We start from the raw sequence: 11,943 nt of genomic DNA on the forward strand, positions 1-11,943 counted from the left end.
ATACTGCAAAATCTCCATTCCCTCCCCACTCCAGGGGAAGGATACTGTAAAATCTCCATTCCCTCCCCACTCCAGGGGAAGGATACTGTAAAATCTCCATTCCCTCCCCACTCCAGGGGACGGATACTGTAAAATCTCCATTCCCTCCTCACTCCAGGGGAAGGTTAATGCAAAATCTCCATTCCCCCCAACTCCAGGGGAAGGATACTGCAAAATCTCCATTCCCTCCCCACTCCAGGGGAAGGATACTGTAAAATCTCCATTCCCTCCCCACTCCAGGGGAAGGTTAATGCAAAATCTCCATTTCCTCCCCACTCCAGGGGAAGGATACTGTAAAATCTCCATTCCCACCCCACTCCAGGGGAAGGATACTGTAAAATCTCCATTCCCTCCCCACTCCAGGGGAAGGATACTGCAAAATCTCCATTCCCTCCCAATCAGCTGGGACTCGGGAGGCAGAGCATATATATATATATTTTTTATTGAGGCAGAGAATAGATGAGCACAGCTCCAGTCAGAATTTTTACTACCGGTTCTCCGAACGACTCAAAATTTCCGCTACCAGTTCTCCAGAACTGGTTGGAACCTGCCGAAACCCACCTCTGATGTAGACACCTCTGACACAGTTTATAATGTATTCTGAGCTAGGTCGAGGCAGAAAACTCGCATGTTAATCTGCAACAATGAAAATCCGCTCCTGGACATAAACCATTTTACTGATATGTTGGTGTTTTATCCAGAGTTTAACCATGGCTGACTAAAGAAACCATCATTAGCCAGATGTACTCACACGCTAAGCCAGTCATAAACTAACCATCCTGAAGCTTAGTGTTAATGCTGATTTGTTGGACTCTCTGGCAGGTATATAGAGCAGGATCTTCCAACCTTGGCAGCTTCGCTGACTGGGGAATTCTGGGAGTTGAAGTCCTCCAGGCTTAAAGTTGCCAAGGTTGGAGAACCCTGATATAGATAAAGCAGTGATGGTGAACCTTGATCGGCACCGAGTGCCCAAACCAGAAGGCGCGTGCATGTGCGGGTGTCAGAATATATGCCAGCGGGCGTTCAATTAAATTAAAACAAATTCCTCCCACCACAAATTCCTCAGTCCTATCGCAAATTTTTGGTCCAGTTAGGCAAACTGCCAAAGGCCTTTCTTGGCAAACGTTCAGAAGATACCGATACAAAATAAATGCAAGAAGATGAAGCTTCCAATGGTGTTTTCCGGCAAAGCTCAAAACACCGTTGCTGGTCTGTTTTAAGCCTTATGGGAGGGGCCAATCATCTCCTGGCCTTACTCCGAAGTCGTCCTTTCTGCTTGAGCTGCTCTTGCCTTCTGGCAGCTCTTCTCATGCGTGCATTAGGAACAGGCTCCTCCTGTTCCTCTGCCTCACTACTATCAGTCCCTGGAGGCTCTGGAGTCCTCACCTCACTTCCCGATGGCCCTGGCCTCACCTCAGCCTCATTGCTGTCCGACTTTGTGGCCAGCTCTGCTGGCTGCTGGTGGACCACAATAGCGCACCGGCCAGCTGGTCTTCGCACATGCTAGAGCACCGGAAACCAGAAGACCAGCTGGCCAGCGGAAGGCATGCATGGATGTGCGGTGAAGCTGGGCTGAGGCGATGGCTGGCGTGCCCGCAGCAAGGGGCTCTGGGTGCCACAGGTTCACCATTGCGGCTATAGGTGGTTAATTTGACATTAAGTACTTTTGGCTTTTCTTTTTGTGACAGGAATGGAGAAAACAGGTTTTTTTTTCGAGGCAGGGAGAAGCGTGTCTATCCAAAGACGTCACTTCTGTGGCTGATATGACATGTTCCACATACCTGAGAAGGGTTTTACCTTTCTAGGATTATTTTTTTTAAAAAAAAAAAGCGAAGGGGAAAAAAAATGCTTTAAAGCAGACTTAAAAGTTGACAAACTGGTCTGGGTGAGTAACAATTCCCTCAAGGGAGCCGTTGAAAGAGAAGAATTAGAAAGAACTCTTAGAAGAATCCATAAAGACATGTTTCTATGGGTCATGAAGGTCTTGTTTGGGCTCTCTTAAACCTCCACCTACCTCCATACACAAACACAACCCCCACCTCCCTCAAGTCTTCATACAACACCCAAGAGAGAGTTGTCAAGATCGGATAATAACAGCTCAAAAACCTCCCACACCCATGTCTTGTTGAAAAGACAGCCTAATTTGGATTTCCTCTTTAGCTAAAAAGAACCTGTTCTTGATGGTCAAAAAAACAATAGCAGCAGGGATGTGTTTTGTTTCTTTCATCGAAGCCGTGGTGGGATCAACAGCCCAGCAAGCTACTGATGATGTTACCTAGTTGGGTAATGAAACGTCTGCAGGAAAACAACCACGCTCAGAGAGCACTTAGGACCCTACAATCCTCCTCCTGTTTCTGGTTCCCCTCCTCACTCCCTTCTAACACTGATGATGCTACCTAGTTGGGTAATGAAACATCCAAGCAAACAACCAAGCTCAGAAGCACTAGAGACTCCAAAGTAGTCGTAGTCTTCCTCTTCTTCCTCCTCCTCTTCCTCCTCCTACTTCTCCTCCTCTTCTTCCTCCTCCTCCCTTCTAGCACTGATGATGTTACCTAGTTAGGTAATGAAGCGTCTGCAAGCAAAAAATCAAGCTCAGAGAGCACTAGGGACTTCAAAGTAGTTTTCTTCTTCTTCTTCTTCTTCTTCTTCTTCTTCTTCTTCTTCTTCTTCTTCTTCTTCTTCTTCTTCTTCTTCTTCTTCTTCTTCTTCTTCTTCTTCTTCTCCTTCTCCTTCTCCTTCTCCTTCTCCTTCTTTTCCCTTCTAGCACTGATGATGTTACCTAGTTGGGTAATGAAACATCCAAGCAAACAACCAAGCTCAGACAGCACTAGAGACTCCAAAGTAGTCGTAGTCGTCTTCTTCCTCCTCCTCCTCCTCCTCCTCTTCCTTTTCCTCCTCCTACTTCTCCTTCTCTTCTTCCTCCTCCTCCCTTCTAGCACTGATGATGTTACCTAGTTAGGTAATGAAGCGTCTGCAAAGCAAAAAATCAAGCTCAGAGAGCACTAGGGACTTCAAAGTAGTTTTCTCCTCCTCCTCCTCCTCCTCCTCCTCCTCCTCCTCCTCCTCCTCCTCCTCCTCCTCCTTCTTCTCCTTCTCCTTTTCCCTTCTAGCACTGATGATGTTACCTAGCTGGGTCATGAAACGTCTGCAAGCAAACAACCCAGTTCAGAGGGCACCAAGGTCCGTCTCTGTGTGTTTGTGTGTGTGTATGTATGTATTGTGTTGTTACAGAGCCCATTTCCTGCCTCGTCAAGGTACGGGAGGTGCTTTTTTTCCCCCTCCTCCTTTTAGTTCAGCATAGCCCACCCTGAATGATGGATCAAAAATAGCCTTGCCCGAAAGTGCTGTTGATTTGGGAGGTGGGCAGGGGGAGGACTTTATCAATAGTTTAGAATAGGGGAGGGGGAGGGAGAAACCTTCTGAGAAACAGTCTTGGGTGTGGGGGGGGGGAGAGAAATACCGAAAAGGAATTGGAGCTCCTTTGCAGAGGAAGGGGAGGCGGGGATAGGAAGGGGAGGGGGGTTTGAATCCCACTAACAGATTGCACATTCCTAAGGTGCTTTAGGGTTGAGCCCAGGGTCTGCTGAGGAATTTGAGAGAGAAAAGGAAGGCTGGAAATCTCTCCTGAAGCAGCCTGCGGGGTGTGTGTGTGTGTGTCTTACAAAGGAAATTGCAGATGTGTCTGTAAAACATTCCAATTTCTGTATTCATTTGGGAGCTTGTGGGGCGGGAGGAGGAGGAGGAGAGGGGAATGGGAGGAACGCAGAGAATCAAATGTTGAGAGGAAGGACCGGCCTCTTGCATCAAATCTCTTAGTAGGAATTCCCTCTTCATTTTATTTATTTATTTATTTGTCGATTGATTATATATATATATATTGGTGGGGACCGGAAATAGAACATTACGACTTCTTGGGTTGGCTTGGGTGGGTGGAAGAAAGCGGCCCTGCCTGCCTATGGGAAGGGGAGCCAGGATGGGGGATGGAGGTGGGGGGTATGGGGGAGCTTTTAAATAGAACTGGGGAGGGGAGATTTTTTTCCCCTGCAGGAGTCAATGCAGATGACAGGGGTTTTTTTTTTTTTCTTTTTTTCTTCCTCCCACTATATCTCTCCTTTTCTTTTCCTCCCTCCCTTCCCATCTCCCTTTCTCCCCTTCCTTCCTTATATCTCCCTTCCTTCCTTCCTTCCTTCCTTCCTTCCTTCCTTCCTTCCTTCCTTCCTTCCTTCATCTCCCTTTCTCCCCTTCCTTCCTACCTCTATATCTCTCTTCCTTTCCTTCCTTCTTTCTCATCTTCATTTCTCCCCTTCTTCCTACCTCTAATTCTACCCCTTCCTTTTCCTTCCTTCCTTCCCATCTCCCTTTTTCCCCTCCCTTCCTACCTCTATATCTTTCCTTCCTTCCTTCCTTTTCCCCTTCTTCCTACCTCTAATTCTACCCCTTTCTTTTCCTTCCTTCCTTCCCATCTCCCTTTCTCCACTTCCTTCCTACCACTATATCCTTCCTTCCTTCCTTCCTTCTCATCTTCATTTCTCCCCTTTTTCCTACCTCTAATTCTACCCCTTCCTTCCTTCCTTCCCATCTCCCTTTCCTTCTTTCCCATCTCCCTTTCTCCCCTTCCTTCCTTCCTCTATATCCTTCCTTCCTTCCTTCCTTTCTTTTCCCCTTCCTTCCTACTTCTAATTCTCCCCCTTTCTTTTCCTTCCTTCCTTCTTTCCTCCCTCCCTTCCTCCTTCCCTCAATCCTTTCCTTCCTTCCCATCTTCCCTTCCTTCCTTCCTTCCTCCCTCCCTCCCTTCCTTCCTCCTTTTCTTTCTTCCTTCCCATCTCTCCTTCCTTCCTTCCTTCCTTCCTTCCTTCCTTCCTTCCTTCCTTCCTTCCTTCCTTCCTTCCTTCCTTCCTTCCCATCTCCCTCCCTTCTGTGAAGAGAGGTGATGAGAGCTGAACTGCCAGAGCAAAGGTTTAATCATGAGATCCTGATCTGGAGGCTTAGTGTGTTGTGTTCAACTCACCCCTGTGCTTTCTTTGTGATTCAGAAAAGGGTCATTCAGGTATCCAGGAAAGTACATTGTGTAAACTCAGCTGCAAAACATGTCCTGCAGGTGGAAGAGTCTCCAAAGGGAGGCTGTCTTTTTGACTGATTGATTGGAAGAAATCTTTTACTTTTTAAGATGTTTCAGGGATCTGCTCTGGAAGACAGCTGATGTTGGAGATTTAGGAATCTTTTCCCAACCCATCTCGACAGGTTGGCTCTTGCAGGTCTTGAAAAAAAAAAAAGCTTCCATATTTAGGCGAGATTTGTACCAGCTTGCTAGATAACTTGAAAAGCCAAAATGGAATGTCAAGAATGCGAGGCTAGGAAATTAAGGAAGGAAGGAAAGAAAGAAAAAAAGGAAGGAAGGAAGGAAGGAAGGGAGAGAGAGAGAGAGAGAGAAAGAAAGAAAGAAAGAGACACCCCCCCCCAGCGAGAGAAAGAAGAGAGAGGGAGGGAGGGAGGGAGAGAGAGACAGAGAGAGAAAGATCCAACAGAGAGAGAAGGAGGGAGAAAGAAGAGGAAAAAAGAAAGAAAGACCCAACAGAAAGAAAGACAAGAGAGGGGGAGGGAGAAAGGAAAGAAGGAGGAGGAACCAAGGAAAGAAAAGGGAGGGAAGAAAGAAAGGGAGAAAGGAGGGAAGAGGAAGAAAAGAAAGGAAAGAAGGAGGAGAAAGAAGAGAGAGAAAGAAAGAAAGAGACACCCCAGCGAGAGAAAGAAGAGAGAGGGAGGGAGGGAGGGAGAGAGAGACAGAGAGAGAAAGATCCAACAGAGAGAGAAGGAGGGAGAAAGAAGAGGAAAAAAGAAAGAAAGACCCAACAGAAAGAAAGACAAGAGAGGGGGAGGGAGAAAGGAAAGAAGGAGGAGGAACCAAGGAAAGAAAAGGGAGGGAAGAAAGAAAGGGAGAAAGGAGGGAAGAGGAAGAAAAGAAAGGAAAGGAAGAAATCAACGAAAAGGGGGGAAAGAAGAAAAAAAGAAAGAAAGAAAGTGGAAGGAAGGAAGGAAAAAGAAAGAAAGAAAGAAAGAGGTAGGGTGGGCGGGAAGAAAGAAAATGTTTAGAAAGAAATGAGAACGACAATGGTTGTTTTTAGCTTTTGCGGTACGGAATGCATGCATCTCTTTAAAAAAAACAAAAACGGATCCAGGATCCAGGGAGGGTAGCCCACCTTTTTCAAACCCTCAAATGCTTATAGGGTGGTGATGCATTTTATTTGGGTGTTGAGACTAAAAGACCCTTGGCACTTTTTAAAGAGGTTGCAAAGCCCATCCGGGTTTATTTCCACACAGACACCCCCAAATTTTGTTTCCTAATGATAAGGACTTACTAAAAGCCCTGGGAAGGAATATTATCTCCAGAGGCTTGGGAGAGGAGATTAAAAAGTTTCTGGGGCCAAAACAAAACTTTTCAGCCCTGTCTTTCATTTGAACTATTGCTGCTGGGAGGAATCTCACTGGCTGTGTGTGTGTGTGTGTGTGTTGTGTTGGGTGTGTGTGTGGGGGGGGGATGTCTGTGTGTGTGGGATGGGGTGGAGTGGGGAGTTTGAGCGGGGCATCTATTCAAGTTTTCTGCAAAACCTATTGTGGGATGGTTTTAGTTCACTTTCTGTAGATGGTCCCTGGCTTAATACAGCTTTTTACGACCAATTCCTCTTCTCCTTCACCCTTCCTCTCCCCCCCACCCTCCCTGCACCCGGCTGAGTTTCCTGCCAACCATCTGAATTCTGACAGTTTGGAATTCTGGGGCTTTGTAGTCCCGAAACATCTGAAAACTTCAGGATTGAGGGGTTTTTTAAGGGGGGGACACACCCAATTGAGTGATTTAAAAAAATAATAATAATTTTAAGCTAGCCTTCAGAAATCGTGGGGGCTTCATCCCTCAAGGTTTTTAAGAGGAGATTGGACAGTCACTTGTCTGAAATGGTAAAGGGTCTCCTGCTTGAGTAGGGGGCTGGACTAGAAGACCTTTCAAGGTCCCTTCCAGCTCTATTCTATTCCTATTATTCTATTCTATTCTATTCTATTCTATTCTATTCTATTCTATTCCATTCCATTCCTATTCCTATTGTATACTATTCCGTTATTCTATTTCTATTCTATTTTTATTATTGTATTCTATTGTTATTCTGTTATTCTAATTCTATTCTATTCTATTCCTACAATTGTATTCTATTCTATTCTGTTATTCTAATTCTAATTCTTACTCTATTCTATTCCTATCTCTATCTCTATCCCTATCCCTATTATTCTATTCCATTCCTATTCCTATTCCTATTCCTATTCCTATTATTGTATTCTATTCTGTTATTCTAATTCTATTCTATTTCGATTACTCTACTCTAGCTGTTGAATACAGTCCTATCAATTTGTTTGGTGTTCATTTTTCTCAGAGTGTGCTTTTATCAGCCATAACTGTGTTTATTACAGGATCTTTTAGTTGTTGTTGTTGTAACGCCAGACTGATTTTTATGTGTTAATCCAAAGAAAGGGTGATTGCTTTGTCGTTCAAAATAATTAATAAAAGACAACAGATGACAGTAACAGCCGCAAAAGGACCATTTCTGTCAGCAGTGGCTTTTCATCTGTAAACACAGATGAATTGAGGAGAGCATGTGTGGTTTTGTGTGTATGTGTGTGTTTGTGTGAGCGCCATTGCTATTTGAGTCACCTGATCTTCACAACCCCGTAACTTAATGTAACTTGTACAGGTAGTCCTCGACTTACAACCACAACTGACCCCCAAATTTCTGATGTTGAGCGAGACACGTAAGCGAGTTTTGCCCCATTTTATGACCTTTCTTGCCACAGTTGTTAAGTGAATCATCAGACTTTATTAAGTGAGTAACCCGGTTGTTAAATGAATCTGGTTGACTTTTGCTTGTCAGAAGGTCGCAAAAGGGGATCACATAAGTCCGGGACACTGCAACCGTCATAAATACGAGCCAATTGCCAAGCGTCTGCATTTTGATCACATGACCACGGGGATGCTGCAGCGGTCGTTAAGTGTGAAAAAGGGTCATCTGGAGGGGTGGTATTCACTTAACCTTTAGTACTGGTTTGCAAATGTGAGCACGAGCGGCAGCGCTGCGCGTAGCATCAAAAAGGGGATGGAGCAAGTGGGCGGAGCCTCCCAAAGCCGCAGCTATAGATTCGGCCGAACCGGCTAGAACCAACTGAATCCCACAACTGGTCATCGGTCACTTTTCTCAGCGCTATTGTAACTTTGAATGGTCACTAAATGAACTGTCATAAGCCCAAGGGCTCCCTGTATAATTTTTTGAATCCCTCAAACCTCACAAAATAGGCTGTCTCCAACATACACGTTCCGTAGCATTATATGCTCCGGTTATATATTTTTACTACTGTTATCCAAGACCTGTGTGCTAAATAAACAACGCAATCCCGAACACACTTGCGCAAAAAAATGTATGTTCCCAGGTAAGTGAGTTTAAAATTGCAACTGGACACAGATGGCTTCAAGGAGGTATATTTGATGCTTTTGGACGGCATTTAAATATGAGCGCTTTCTAACAGAATGCAATTCAATGGTGAAAAAAGGAAGGTGCTTCTACATTTAGGCAAGAAAACCCAAATGCACAGGTACAGTATAGGCAGTACTTCCCTCAATAGTAGTTACTGTGAGAGGGATCTTGGGAGTCCTAGTGGACAACCATTTAGATATGAGCCAGCAGTCTGCAGCAGTTGCCAAAAAAGCCAACCCAGTTCTAGGCTGCATAAAGAGAAGGATAGAATCAAGATCATGTGAAGTGTTAATTCCACTTTATAAGGCCTTGGTAAGGCCACACTTGGAATGCTGCATCCAGTTTTGGTCCCCACGATGTAAAAAAGATGTGGAGACTCTAGAAAGAGTGCAGAGAAGAGCAACAAAGATGATTAAGGGACTGAAGGCTAAAACATGAAGAACAGTTGCAAGAACCGGGTATGTCTAATTTAATGAAAAGAAGGATTAGGGGAGATATGATAGCAGGGTTCCAATATCTCAGGGGCTGCCACAAAGAAGAGGGAGTCAAGTTATTCTCCAAAGCACCTGAAGGCAGGACAAGAAGCAATGGGTGGAAACTAAACAAGGGAGAGAAGCAACCTAGAACTAAGGAGAAGTTTCCTGACAGTGAGAACAATTCATCAGTGGAACAATTTGCCTCCAGAAGTTGTGAGTTATATCCAACACTGGAAGATTTTTAAGAAGAAATTGGACAGCCGTTTTTCTGAAATGGTGTAGGGTCTCCTGCCTGAGCAGGCGGGGGGGTTGGACTAGAAGACCTCCAAAGGTCCCTTCCAGCTCTGTTGTTCTATTTTCCCACCGTTTCCAAAGCATTCTTTCCATTGGTCCTCTCGCAAATGTGCCTCAAATTGCAAAGGCGATCTTTTGCTCAAAGCTTGGCTGAGGGGCATCATCATCATCATCATCGGGAAGGTTTGGGATTTTCTTTCTTTTTTTTTTTATAAAAAAGTTTTATTTTTACAGTCATATCCAACAACTCATCCAATGTACAGTCATATACAATTAGTCAGGCTTGCCCAGTCACCACCCCCTCCTTTTAACTCTCTTCCCTCTTCTACCTTCTTCTACTTTCCAGAGCTTCCTCCCCTTCTCTTATCTACATCCTCTCCACCCTACACCTTCCTTCTCCCTCTTCTACCCCTCTTCCTTCCTCTTCTCCTCTTTCCTACCTCCTACTCTCTCCTCCTCTCCCTCCCCACCATTCTGAAATGGTAGCTGGGCAGACCCGACCCTACATTAATTATATTTATACATCTTCAATAATCCCTGTACATTAACCATCACTCCATCCTCTACCCTCATCCCCCCCACAGTTCCCTCCCCTTACCCCCACCCCACCCCGACTTCCCAGAACAAAATGCAGGGTATCAAAACTAACAATCATAATCCAAAATAAATCTTAAATTATAATCTCTAGTCACTCCACACATAATCACACTCAATTCAAAAATATATCTAATACAAAATATTTCCTAAATTTACTCATATGCTATTCGATATTTTTTTTATCTGATACTTATTTTGAATATAATCAATCCACATTTTCCATTCTAAAATATATTTTTCTTGTGTATAGTCTTTCAAGTAAGCAGAAATTTTTGCCATTTCTGCCAGATTTGATAATTTAAGTGTCCATTCTTCAATTGTAGGTAATTCTTCTTTCTTCCAATATTGAGCAATCAAAAGTCTTGCGGCTGTAGTTTGGGATTTTCTTTTTTTTTTATTTATAAAAAAGTTTTATTTTTACATTCATATCCAACAACTCATCCAATGAATAGTCATATATAATTAGTCGGGCTTGCCCAGTCACCACCCCCTCCTTTTAACTCTCTTCCCTCTTCTACCTTCTTCTACTTTCCAGACCTTCCTCCCCTTCTCTTATCTACATCCTCTCCACCCTACACCTTCCTTCTCCCTCTTCTACCCCTCTTCCTTCCTCTTCTCCTCTTTCCTACCTCCTACTCTCTCCTCCTTTCTCCCTCCCCACCATTCTGAAATGGTATGTTGGCAGACACTATCCTACATTAATTATATTTATACTACCTCAATATTCCAAGTACATTAACCGTCACTCCATCCTCTACCCTCATCCCCCCGACAGTGCCCCTCCCCCTTACCCCCCACCCCACCCCGACTTCCCAGAACAAAATGCAGGGTATCAAAACTAACAATCATAATCCAAAATAAATCTTAAATTATAATCTCTAGTCACTCCACACATAATCACACTCTCAATTCAAAAATATATCTAATACAAAATATTTCCTAAATTTACTCATATGCTATTCGATATTTTTTTATCTGATACTTATTTTGAATATAATCAATCCACATTTTCCATTCTAAAATATATTTTTCTTGTGTCTAGTCTTTCAAGCAAGCAGAAATTTTTGCCATTTCTGCCAGATTTGATACTTTAAGTGTCCATTCTTCAATTGTAGGTAATTCTTCTTTCTTCCAATATTGAGCAATCAAAAGTCTTGCGGCTGTAGTTTGGGATTTTCTTTTTGATGGGGGTTGTAGGGCACCCGGTTGAAGAAGTTAGAAGCTAGTTTCTCCTAGAAACAAGTTGGCCCCACATAGCGGCCAAAGCTTTATTGTGATCTGTTGTTTTGAAGCTGAGAGAAGAGAATGCTTAAACATATCTTTAGAGGTCGTTTAGTTCAGGGGAGAGGGCTGCATGTGGCGGCAAGAAAATCTTTGGAAATGTTTGTTTGTAAAAACTGCTCCCATTCATAGCTTGGCGAGATGATGATTTTGAACCAGCCCAGGAGTCGGAGAGTCTACGGGGTGTGATTTTTCAAGGGGTTCCTGCCCAGTTTTATTTCTGTTCGTTTATTAGATTGTTTTTTAACCCCACCTTTATTGCTTTATAAGTAACTCGAGGCGTAGAACATACCTAATGCTCCTTTTTCCTATTTTCCCCACAGAAAACAACCCTGTGAGGTGGGCTGGGCTGAAAAAAAAAGGGACTGACCCAAAACCACCAGGTGGCCTTCGTCCCTAAGGTGGGACTAGAACTCACCGTCTCCCGGTGATTGGCCCAAAGTCACCCAACTGGCTTTTATGCTTAAGGCAGGACTAGAACTCACCATCTCCTGGTGATTGGCCCAAAGTCACCCAGCTGGTTTCATGCCTAAGGCAGGACTAGAACTCATTGTCTCCTGGTGATTGGTCCAAAATCACCCAGCTGGCTTTCATGCCTAAGGCAGGACTAGAACTCACTGTCTTCTGGTTAAACCTGGTTAAACCTAGACTTCAACCCGCCCCCAGAATTCCCCAGCCAGTGTGAGAGTTGATGAATTCTGGGGAGCTGAAGTTCACACATCGTAAAAAGTTGTCAAGGTTGAAAAAGT

At 44.1% G+C, this 11,943-nt stretch overlaps 1 long non-coding RNA gene across 1 annotated transcript; it reads right to left on the reverse strand.

Moving 5' to 3' along the window:
* Positions 1-465: 465 nt before the first annotated feature.
* LOC131185601 (uncharacterized) lies at positions 466-5,504 on the reverse strand. The gene is made up of 2 exons (XR_009152192.1): positions 5,048-5,504; positions 466-3,010 (listed from the first exon to the last, which is right to left on the reverse strand). It is a non-coding gene; the product is annotated as an uncharacterized LOC131185601 (long non-coding RNA).
* Between the last annotated feature and the right edge of the window lie 6,439 nt (positions 5,505-11,943).

This window comes from Ahaetulla prasina, chromosome 15, assembly GCF_028640845.1.
Source record: "Ahaetulla prasina isolate Xishuangbanna chromosome 15, ASM2864084v1, whole genome shotgun sequence".
Classification (NCBI taxonomy): domain Eukaryota; kingdom Metazoa; phylum Chordata; class Lepidosauria; order Squamata; family Colubridae; genus Ahaetulla; species Ahaetulla prasina.